Genomic DNA, 11350 nt, shown 5'->3' with positions numbered 1-11350 from the left:
CTGAGCCACCCCTATGTAGCTGTCATTTTAAACGGTGACTGTGTACCCATGAAAAAAGGAGAATTATTGGCATGTCTTCATGGAATGTAAAATTATAAAGTATATTCATAAAATCAGACCTAGAAAGCTCTAATGAACACTTTAATGAAGGAAGCACTTGAAAGACATTAAAAATGTATTGTTAATAGATCCGTCCTATTACACAGAAATTAAGGGTATAATCCATTCTTTAGAATCAAGCAAATAAAAACTTTAACTTTTTAAAAAATTTCCTTAAACGTATTTTAGAAGAGAGCATGAGTGACTGAGTGAGTGAGTTGAGAGTAAAAAAGGGGCAGAGAAAGAGGGAGAGAATCCCAAGCACGTTCCAGGCTGTCAGTGAAGAGTGGGACTTGGGGCTCAAACTCATGAACCATGAAATCATGACCCTCCTTAAAATGAAGTCATGGGGCTCCTGCGCGGCTCAGTCAGGTAAGCCTCTGATTTCGGCGCAGGTCATGATCTCACAATTCGTGGGTTTGAGCCCCGTGTCAGGCTCTGTGCTGGCAGCTCAGAGCCTGGAGCCTGCTTCGGATTCTGTGTCTCCCTCTCTCTCTGCTCCTCCCCTGCTTACTCTCTGTCTCTGTGTCTCAAAATAAAACAAAGACATTAAAATTTTTTTTCTTAAATAAATAAAATGAGGTCAGATGTTTAACATTCTGAAAGACACCCAGGGACCCAAAAGCTCTCATTTCTAATAGACAAACACAAAGTTGTATGGGAACAATCACTTTATGAAAAGAAAATCGGTGGCATTTAATTCAGATACATTCAGAGGAAAGTAGAAAAGCTAATGATTAATTTCCTGAATAAAATTACACTTACAATTAAAACTTTTTCTAAATATAAGAAGTTTATTAATTATCTGTCTCACTTCTTGTAAAGCATTGGCTTGTGTCACAGCAGAACTTTTGATCTAATAAATCATAAAGGAATGTCATACATAACTACTCAAAGTCACAGAAACTTCATATTATGTAAGAAAAAAATTATAAAATGATTCTATTGTATTTTCGATTTCTTTTTAAATGCAACATCTATTTATTTTTGACAGAGAGTGACAGAGTACAAGTGGGGAAGTGCAGAGAAAGGAGGCACAGATCATAGTGAGTAATTCTTTTAGTTAATTATTGTTGGATCCGGTTGGCTAGTATCTTGTTGAGAAGTTTTGCATCCATGTTCATCAGGGAAATTGGTCTGTATTTCTCCATTTTAGTGGGGTCTTTGTCTAGTTTGGGAATCAAGGTAATGCTGGCCTTGAAAAATGAGTTTGGATGTTTTCTGTTCATTTCTATTTTTTTGAACAACTTCAAAAAATATGCATTACCTCTTCTTTACATGTTTAGTAGAATTCTCCTGGAAAGCCCTGGACTCTTGTTTTTTGGAAGATTTTTGATGATTAATTCAACTTATTTTCTGGTTATAGGTCTGTTCAATTTTTCTATTTTTTCAGCTTTGGTATTTCATATGTTTTCAAGAATGTGTCCATTTCTTCCAGATTGACCAATTTGTCAGTATATAATTGCTCATAATATTCTTATTATTGTTTGTATGTCTACAGTGTTGTTTGTGGTCTCTCCTCTTTCATTCTTGATTTATTTGGCTTCTTTCCTTTTTCTTTTTGATCAGCTGCCTGGGGGGACTATCAATTTTGTTAATTCTTTCAAAGAACTAGCTCCTTGTTTCATGATATGTTCTGGATGTTTTTATTTCCATATCATTGATTTCTGCTCTAATCTTCATTATTTCCCATCTTTTGCTGGTTTGGGGCTTTATTTGCAGTTCTTTTTTCCAGCTCTTCAAAGGTATAAGGTTAGGTTGTGTTTGTGACACCCTTCTCTCTTCTTTAGGAAGACCTGGATCGCTATATTCATCCATCTTATGACCAATTATTCTGCATCCCAGAGGTTTTGGGCTGTCATACTTTCATTTTTATTGGTTCCCATGTACTTTTTAAATGACTCTTTAATTTCCTGGTTAACCCATTAATTCTTTAGTAGAATGTTCTTTAGTCTCCAAGTATTTATCTTTCCAAACGTTTCCTTGATTTTCATGGCATGTGGTCTGACAAGATGCAAGGTATGATATCGATCTTTGTGTGCTTGTTAAGGGCTGATTTGCTTCCCAGTTTGCCATCTATTATGTTCTGTGTGCATTTGAGAAGAATGTGTATTCTGCTGCATTAGAATAAAATGTTCTGAATATATCTTTTAAATCCATCCAAGGACCTTCCACAACATGAGGTAAGTGTGGTTTCATTTGTACTATGATTTTTGTTATAGGCTAACAATTTTCATCTCAGTACATTTTAAGACAATGTGAGTTTAACTCAAATATGAATCAGCTTATGCCCTTTACCCATAAATTACATATGTATTTGTGTATATAAATAATCACCCATATACACTTTGATTGTGACTCATATTTAATTTCTTTCCTTGGTAATTGTTCAGTGAATGCTGTGTCATATCTAAGGGAGTTGTCATAGAACTAATTTCATCATCTATTAATTTATATTCTTTTCAGAGGAAAACATCTTGTGAATTAAAAGTAATTTTTAAATGTTTATTTTTAAGAGAGAAAGAGTGGTGAAGGGGTACAGAGAAAGGGAGACACAGAATCTGAAGCAGGCTCCAGGTGCTGAGCTGTCAGCACAGAGCCTGATGAGGGGTCAAAGTTGGACACTTGGCTGAGCTACTCAGGAACCCATGAAAGTAGTTTTTAAACATTTTACACACTGTATCAAGTTTAGGTATTATATTTTATCCCTAATTGTGGCAAGATAATCATGACATGCTTTGATACCATTCTCATTAACTTTTATGTCCTCTGTATGTATATTCATTGTGGTTACCATAGATATTACTTAAAACATCTTAAAGATATAATAAATCATTGTAAACTGACAAGGCCATTACATGCAAAACTCATACTAGTCATCTCCAACCCTGTACCCACTTTGTTACCAATATCACAAATTCTATTCTTTATCTGGTAAACTTTATTACCTAGATTTGATTTTTATGCTTCTATTTGAAAAAACTTCCTAGCAGAAATGAAAGCGTCATGAGGTACCCAACTGCAACACGAATGATCTCTAATTGCATAAATATTTATATTTAGAAAGCTATATGTTGTCATGGGGTTTCACTTACTGTCTAAAATAGTTTGATTTCAAGTAGAAGAACTTCCTTGAACATTTCTGTTGGATAGATCTATTGGTAAACTTGTGGGGTAGGTGTGATGTCACTTGGAAAAAGACTTCATTTCTACATTCATGGAAAATAGTTTTGCCATATGAACTATTCTTGGTGGATAGTTTTTGATTTTTCGTTACTTTTTATTAAATGTTTTTAATGTTTTATTTATTTTTGAGAGAGCATGAGCAGGTGAGGGTCAGAGAGAGAAGATGACACAGAATCTGAAGACCAGCTCCAGTTTCTGAGCTAGCTGTCAGCACAGAGCCTGATGCGGGGCTTGAACCCATGAACTGGGGGATCATGACCTGAGCCAAAGCCAGACACTCAACTGACTGAGCCACCCAGGTGCCCCATGATTTTTCATTACTTGAATATACTGTCCCATGCACTTCTTCCTATAAGGTCTAGTATCCCATTAATAATCTTAAAGGATCTCTCTTGTATAAGATTAGCTGCTTTTGTCATCGTGTTTAACAATTCACATATCACTTGTGTTTTTTTTTTCACTTGTGATTTTTGATAGGTTAATCATAATGTGTCACTGTATTCAGGTCCTGACATGTATCCTCGTTTGAATTTACTGAGATGGTTGAATTTCTCTCTTCTTTCCATATACTTGGGAACAACAAGCCTTTAGTTCTTCATGTAATCTATCACTCTCCTCTCCTCATGAAGAGTAAGACTAGTTGGTGTCCCAACAGTCCCTAGACTGTTCTTTTCCACATTTTTCTTTGGTTCTCAGAGTTAATTTATAACAAGGGGTCTTGAGGTTGTCTGATTGTTTTTTCCAGTTGATTAAAATGTGTTAGGTCCCTTTCCTGTGTTTTTAAATCCAACAATTAAATTAATTCAGTAATTAAATTAAATTCAGCTCCTAATTTGAGGTTGATTGTTATACTTTTTCTCTTGGGAATTTTCATTTTGGTCATGCATAGTTTCCCAATACTGTTTAGTAATTATTATTTACTAACTATTTCCTCTTGAGCATCTTTATGATGAAATCTTTTAAGAATTTATTTTTAACCCATTTTTTTTTTACCCAATGTAGGATTCCAACTCAGAACCCTGAGATCAAGAGTTACACACCCTCCACTAACTGAACCAGTCAGGTGCCTCATTTGAGATTGCTTTTTTAATATCTTTTCGAGGAATTAATAGTTCTATATCAAATCAGGGCCAGTTTTGCAGATTTACTTTGTTTCTCTGATTAGAATCAGTTTTTCTATTTATTTGTATACTCTGTAGCCTTTCCTTGAGATTAGAGAATTTAAAAAGGGGTGGGGGGTGGTGTCCAGGAGGCTGAGTTCATGTTTTTACATGAGTTTGAGCTCTGTGTTGGGCTCTGTGCTGAGAGCCTGGAGCCTGCTTTGGATTCTGTGTCTCCCTGTCTCTCTGCTTTCCCCCACCCCTGTTCTTTATTTTTGAGATAGAGAAACAAACATTAAAACAAAAACAAAAACAAAAGCCTCTGGGCACAGACTTATGAACTTGCTTTGTAGAAGAAAACACAAATAGTAGTCATCCTGGCACCTGCTGCACATGTATGGGCCATTTATAATGTCTGAGGTTTTGAAATTTCCCAATTTAAGAAAGTATAGTTACTTGAGAATGAGTGACACTTTCCTCTTTGGCTTAGTCTGCAGTTTCCACTGTTTGAACAAATACCCACCTTTTCTCTGAGCACCACCACCGTGTGTCCAGAAGGTGCTGGCATTCCCTCAGCTTCGCATGTCCTGCACGACAGAAGGAAGTCCTTCACACAGCTGCCAATAAATGAGATCAATGAACGGATAGCTGACTCGTTTGTTTGTCTCCTTGGAGGAGGTAAGAGTTTTCTCACAGTCTTGCCACGGAGCGCCAGAGAGGGCGAGTAGCTGTTGTGTTCAAGTGTCCCGAACGTTCCTTGTCTCTTTGATGGAGCTCTTCCTCATTTGTATTTGCCTGGGTGTGCAGTGTTCTCCCAACTGGCTGCTGGAGCACCCCGAATGGTCATTTCATTACTTTTTTATTTCATGGAAAAGCAAAGTGCTGGTATTTCCCATTTCTCCATTCTGCTAATGTCCTATGATGAAGATGTAGAAAATTAATACCCATTTTAACATACATACATGTGGGTTTAGTGAGATAAAAAATTGTTTTATGTTTTTTATATTTGAGAGCGAGAGACGAGCGAGTAAGCGACAGCAACAGAGAAAGGCAGCAAGACAGACAGTGAGTGAGAGAGAGAGAAACAGCAAGTGACAGACAGGCAGCGAGAGAGCAAGCAAGAGAGGAGGAGGGAAAGATAGTGAGCAAGTGAGAGAGAGAGAGAGGGAGAGACAGAGAGCGAGCGAGAGACAGGCAGACAGTGAGCAAGCCCGACCGTAGGACAGATAGGGAGCAAGAGACAGACAGCAAGTGACAGAGAGCGAGAGGAGAGACAGACAGCGAGAGAGACAGCGAGCAAGAGAGAGAGAGATGGTGAAAGAGAGGGACAGACAGCAAATGAGTGAGCGAGTGAGAGAGACTGACAGGCCGCAAGAGAGAGAGATACCAACAGAAAGCGAGAGACAGAGAGAGAGAGAGAGAGAGAGAGAGAGACAGTGAGGGAGCGAGAGAGGAACAGACAGTGAGTGACAGGGAGAGACTGACAGACAGACAGCAAGCGATCGAGTGTGAGAGACAGAGGGAGAGATGGTGAGCGAGTGAGAGGGACGGACAGACAGCGAGGGAGTGAGAGAGACGGACAGTCAGCGAGCTAGTGAGGGAGAGAGAATGAACGAGCGAGAGAGGGTCAGCGAGCGAACGAGGTGGGGGGTCAGACAGGGAGGGAGTGAGAGAGAGAGAAACAGCGAGGGAGCAAGCGAGAGAGACAGCGAGTGAGAGAGAGAGAGAGAGAGAGAAAGACAAACAGCGAGAGAGACAGACCGACAGACAGCGAGCGAGAGAGAGACAGCAAGACAGACAGCGAGCAACAGAGAAAGACAGCGAGAAAGACACCCAGAGAGCGAGTGAATGAGAGAGAAAGAGACAGAGTGAATGAGCGAGTGAGAGAGACAGGGAGAGACAGCGAGAGAGAGACACAAAGAGTGAGCAAGAGAGACAGACAGCAAGGGAGCGAGAGAGAGAGACAGACAGTGAGCAAGAGACAGTGATCGAATGAGATAAAGAGACAGCAAGCAAGAGAGACAGACAGACAGCGAGAGACAGAGAGACACACAGAGAGAGTCACATGGAGACCAACAGACAGACAGCAAGCAAGAGTCAGTGATCAAACGAGAGAGACAGCAAGCAAGCGAGAGAGAGACTGAGAGAGATTGCGAGCGAGCAAATGAGAGAAATGGATGGCAAGCGAGGGAGAGAGAGATGGACAGCGAGAGGGTGATACAGAGAGCAAGTGAGACAGACAGCGAACCAGCCAGATAAACAGTGAGCCTGACAGAGAGCGAGCGATTGAAACACATAGACAGGCAGCAAGTGAGTGGTCAGACAGACAGCAAGCCAGATAGACATTCAGCGAGCCAGACAACAAAGACAGCGAGCAAGCCAGACCAACAGCAAGCGAGCGAGAGAGAAAGAGAGACAGCGAGCGAGAGACAGACAGCAATCGAGCCAAGTGACCAAGAGAGACAGCGAGTGAGACAGACAGCAAGCAAGACAGAGAGAGACTGACAGACAGCGACCAACAGAGAGCGATTGACAGTCAATGAGTGAGCGAGAGAGACAGACAACGAGTGATAGACAGTTAATGAGAGAGAGACAGACAGACAGACAGCAGGTGAGTGAGAGAAAGAAAAGGACAGACAGCGAGTGAGCCAGAGAGTAAGAGGGAGGGATGGCGAGTGAGAGAGCAAGAGAGTGTGAGAGCGAGAAAGCAAGAGATAGACATCGCGAGTGCGTTAAAGCCAGACAGCGAGTGAGAGAGAAAGAGACAGCATGACATCGAGTGAGCGAGAGAGTCAGAGACAGTGAGGGAGTGAGGGAAAAAACAGTGGGAAAGTGAGCAAGAGAGAAAGAGACAGCCAGACAGCGAGTGAGAGAGAAAGAAATAGCCAGACAGCATGAGAGAGAGAGAGAGAGAGAAAGAGACAGCAGGAAAGCAAGCAAGAGAGAAAAGACAGCCAGACAACGTGGAAGCTAGTGAGAAAGAGACAGCTAGATAGTGAGAGAGAAAAAGACAGCCCAACAGCAAGGGAGCAAGAGAGAAAAAGACAACCAGACACTAAGGGAGCGAGAGAGAAAGAGACAGCCAGACAACGAGGGAGTGAGAGAAAAAGAGACAGCCAGAAACTAAGGGAGCGAGAGAGAAAGAGACAGTCAGACAGCAAGCGAGAGAGAGACAAAGAGACACCCAGACATCACGGAGCGAGAGAGAAAGAGACAGCCAGACAAAAAGCAAGCCAGAGAGAGAGACAGCAAGACAGCAAGGGAATGAAAGAGACAGCCAGACAGCAAAGAAGTGGGAGAGAGAGACAGCCAAACAGCGCGAGAGTGAGAGAAAAGAGATGGCCAGACAGTGAGGGAGAGAGAGAAAGAGACAGCGAGACAGTGAGAGAGCAAGAGAGAAAGAGACAGCCAGACAGTGAGCAAGCGAGTGAGAAATAGACAGCCGGACAGCAAGGAAGCTAGAGAGAGAGATATCCATACAGCAAGGAAGCTAGACAGAAAGAGACAGTTAAAGAGTGAGCGAGCGTGGGAGAAAGGAACAGGCAGACAGCGAGCGAGAAAGAAAGAGACAGCCAGACAGCAGGCGAGAAAATTGAAAGAGACCATCAGCTAGCAAAACAGATAGCAACTGAGACCAATAGCGAGAGAGAGAGACAGACAGTGACACAGAGGGAGATAGAGAGACATCGAGCGAAAGGGAGAGAGAATCAGAGAGAGAAAGTGAGGGAGAGAGAGAGACCATGAGAGACCAGAGAGAGAAAGAGACAGCCAGAGAGCGAGCGAGAGAGGAAGAGACAGCCAGACACGAGTGAGTGAAATAGAAGGAGACATCCAGACATCGAGCAAGCAAGCGAGAAAGACAGGGCCAGTCAGCGAGAGGGCGAGAGAGAAAGAGATGGCCAGAGATTGAGAGAGATAAAAACAGCCAGGCAGCGAACAGGCGAGGAAGATACACCCAGACAGCGAGCGAGCGAATGAGAAAGAGATAGCCAAACAGAATGCAAGCAGAGTAAAGAGATAGTCAACTAGCGAGACAGATAGCAATGAAGACCAATAGCGAGAGAAAGAGAGACAGACTACAAAAAAGAGGGAGATACAGAGACATTGAGGGAGAATGAGAGGGAGAGAGAGTCAGTGAGAGAGACAGAGAGAGAAAGAAACAGAGAGCAAGAGAGAGAGAGAGACAGCAAGCTAGGGAGAGAGAAGAGACAGCCAGAGAGCAAGCAAGAAAGAGAGAAAGAGACAGCCAGACACGAACGAGTGAGAGCAAAAGAGAAAGCCAGACAGCGAGCAAGCGAGGAAGAGACGGCCAGTGAGCGAGCGAATGAGAAAGAAAGGGCCAGTCAGTGAGAGAGAGAGTGAAAGAGACAGCCAGACAGCGAGGAAGCTAGATAAATAAAGACACAAAGACAGGGAGCGAGTGAGAGAGAAAGGGACAACCATCAGCGAGCAAGAGGGAAAGAGACTGCCAGATAACGAGCGAGCGAGAGACAGCCAGACAATGAGGAAGCTAGAGAAATAGAGACAGACAGTGAGCAAGTGACAGAAAAAAAGACAGCCAGACAGGGAGCAAGAGAGAAAAGAAAGCTAGACAGCGAGGAAGCTAGAGTGAAAGAGACAGCCAGACAGTGAACGAGCAAGCGAGAAAGAGACAGCCAGATAGTGAGCGAGCAAGAGAGAAAGAGACAGCCAGACAGTGAGGCAACGAGTGAGAAAAAGACAGCAAGACAGCGAACGGGCGAGTAAGAAAAAGACAGCAGGTGGCAAGAGAAAAGGTGACAGTCAGACTATGAGCGAGTGAGAAAGAGACAGCCAGACAGCGAGCGAGCAAGCAAGATGCAGCCAAACAAGGGTGAGCAAGAGACACAGAGACAGCCAGCGAGACAGATAGCAACTGAGACCAATAGCGAGAGAGAGAGACAGAGAGCAACACAGAGGGAAATTGAGACATTGAGTGAGAGTGAGAGAGAGACAAAAAAAAAAACAGCGAGCAAGTGAGAGAGAAAGGGACAGCCAGACAGCTAGGAAGCTAGTGAGAATGAGACAGCCAGACAAGGAGCAAAGGAGGGTGAAAGGGACAGCAAGATAGTGAGTGAGCAAGAGAAAAAAAGACTGGAAGACAGCGAGTGAGCAAGCAAGATGGAGACAGCCAGACATCGAGCTAACGAGTGAGTCAGAGATAGCCAGAGAGAGAGCGAGTGAGAGACAGCCAGCCAGACAGGATGCATGAGACAAAGAGACAGCCCGACAGTGAGCGAGTGACAGAGAAAGAGACACCCAGACAGTAACTGAGCGAGAGAGAAATAGACTGCCAGACAGTGAGCGAGCGAGAAAGACACAGCCAGACAGCATGTGTGAGAGAAAGAGACACCCAGACAGCTAACGAGTGAAACAGACAGACAGACAGCGAGCCAGATAGAGAGACAATGAGCGAGACCGCCCAACCAACAGTGAGTGAGACCTAACGACAGACAGCGAGCGAGCGAGAGAGAAAAAGACAGCCAGACAGCGAGGGAGACAGAAAGAGACAGCCAGACAGCGAGTGCCCGAATGAGTCAGAGACAGCAAGATATCAAGGAAGCGAGAGAGAAGGAGAGAGCCAGACAGCGAGAGAGCAAGGGAGAAAGGGAAAGAATGACAGTGAGCAAGAAAGAGACAGCCAGATTAAATGCATGAGAGAAAGAGAAAGCTAGACAGGGAGCGAGAGATACAGAGAGAACAAGACAGTGCAGGAGCGAGAGAGAAATCGACAGCCAGACAGGGAGGGAGAGAGGAGGGAGCCAGAGAGCTAGTGAGCAAGGGAGAAAGAGACAGACTGACATCAAGCAAGAAAGAGACAGCCAGACCGCGAGCGAGCGAGGGAGAAAGGGACAGCTAGACAGCGAGGGAGCAAAGGAGAGAAAGGCACACAGACAACTATTGAGAAAGAAGGAGACATCCTGACAGCGAGTGAGCTAGGGAGAAAGAGAGAGCCAGCAGGGAGTGAGCTAGAAAGAGACAGCCAGACAGTCGGCATGAGAGAAGGAGACCGCCAGAAAGTGAGCGAGAAAGAGACACGCGACAGCGGATGAGCCAGCGAGAAACAGAAAGCCAGACAGCGAGCAAGCGAGACAGAGACGGCCAGCCACCGAGGGAACGAGCGAGAAAGAGTCCGCCAGACAGCGAGGGAACAAAAGAGGAAGAGTCGGTCAGACAGCGAGCGAGTGAGAAAGAGACAGCCCGACAGCGAGCGAGCGAGAGATAAAAAGACAGCCAGACAGCGAGAGAGCAAAAGAGAGAGAGACAGCCAGGAAGCGAAGAAGCTAGAGAAATAGAGACAACCAGACAGTGAGCGAGTGAGAAAGGGACAGCCAGACAGGGAGTGAGAGATACAGAGAGAGCAAGACAGTGCACGAGCGAGGGAGAAAGCAACAGCCAGACAGCGTGTGTGAACGAGGGAGGAAAACACAGCCAATCAGCGAGCGGGCGCGAGAGAGACAGCTAGACAAGAGGCGACAAGAGAAAAAGTGACAGTCAGACTATGAGCGAGAGACAAAGAGACCGCCAGACTGCAAGCGAGAAAGAGACTGCCAGCAAGAGCGCGAGAGACACGCGACAGCGAGTGAGCGAGCGAGAGACAGCCAGACAGCAGGCGAGAGAAAGAGATAGCCAGACGGTGATCGAGCAAGAAAGAGACAACCAGACAGTGAACGAGTGAGAAGGAGACAGCTTCTCTCTCTCTCTCACTCGCTTGCTGTCTGTGTCTGTCTTGCTTGCTGTCTGTCTGTCTCGTTCGCTGCCTGTCAGTATCTGTTTCTTGCTCATTGTTTGTCTGACTCTCAGGTTCGTAGTCTGTCTCTCTTGCTCACACGCTGTCTGGCTGTCTCTCTCTCACTCGCTGTCTCTCTTTCACTCTCTTGATGTCTTTCTCTCTCTCTTGCTTTCTGTTTCTCACTCGCTGTCCCTCTCTCTCTCTCTCTCTCTCT

General features: G+C 44.3%; 2 protein-coding genes and 1 long non-coding RNA gene across 3 annotated transcripts in view; 1 reads left to right on the top strand and 2 right to left on the bottom strand.

Moving 5' to 3' along the window:
* Nucleotides 1–11350, bottom strand: part of LOC115281187 (zinc finger protein 345-like) — a 486358-nt gene that overhangs the window by 217670 nt on the left and 257338 nt on the right.
* The window catches only part of LOC115281205 (putative protein ZNF720), a 111904-nt gene that overhangs the window by 5900 nt on the left and 94654 nt on the right, over nt 1–11350 (top strand). The gene's annotated exons all lie outside the window — the stretch shown is intronic.
* LOC115281220 overlaps nt 1–11350 on the bottom strand; it is a 21388-nt gene that overhangs the window by 2584 nt on the left and 7454 nt on the right. Inside the window, exon 2 of the long non-coding RNA XR_003904169.1 lies at nt 4909–5301. This is a non-coding gene — a long non-coding RNA (uncharacterized LOC115281220). The remainder of the gene's footprint in view (nt 1–4908; nt 5302–11350) is intronic.

The sequence above is a fragment of the Suricata suricatta genome, chromosome 16 (genome assembly GCF_006229205.1).
Source record: "Suricata suricatta isolate VVHF042 chromosome 16, meerkat_22Aug2017_6uvM2_HiC, whole genome shotgun sequence".
NCBI lineage: Eukaryota > Metazoa > Chordata > Mammalia > Carnivora > Herpestidae > Suricata > Suricata suricatta.
Note: the sequence above shows the minus strand (reverse complement) of the source record. Positions and strands in the feature narration are given on the sequence as shown.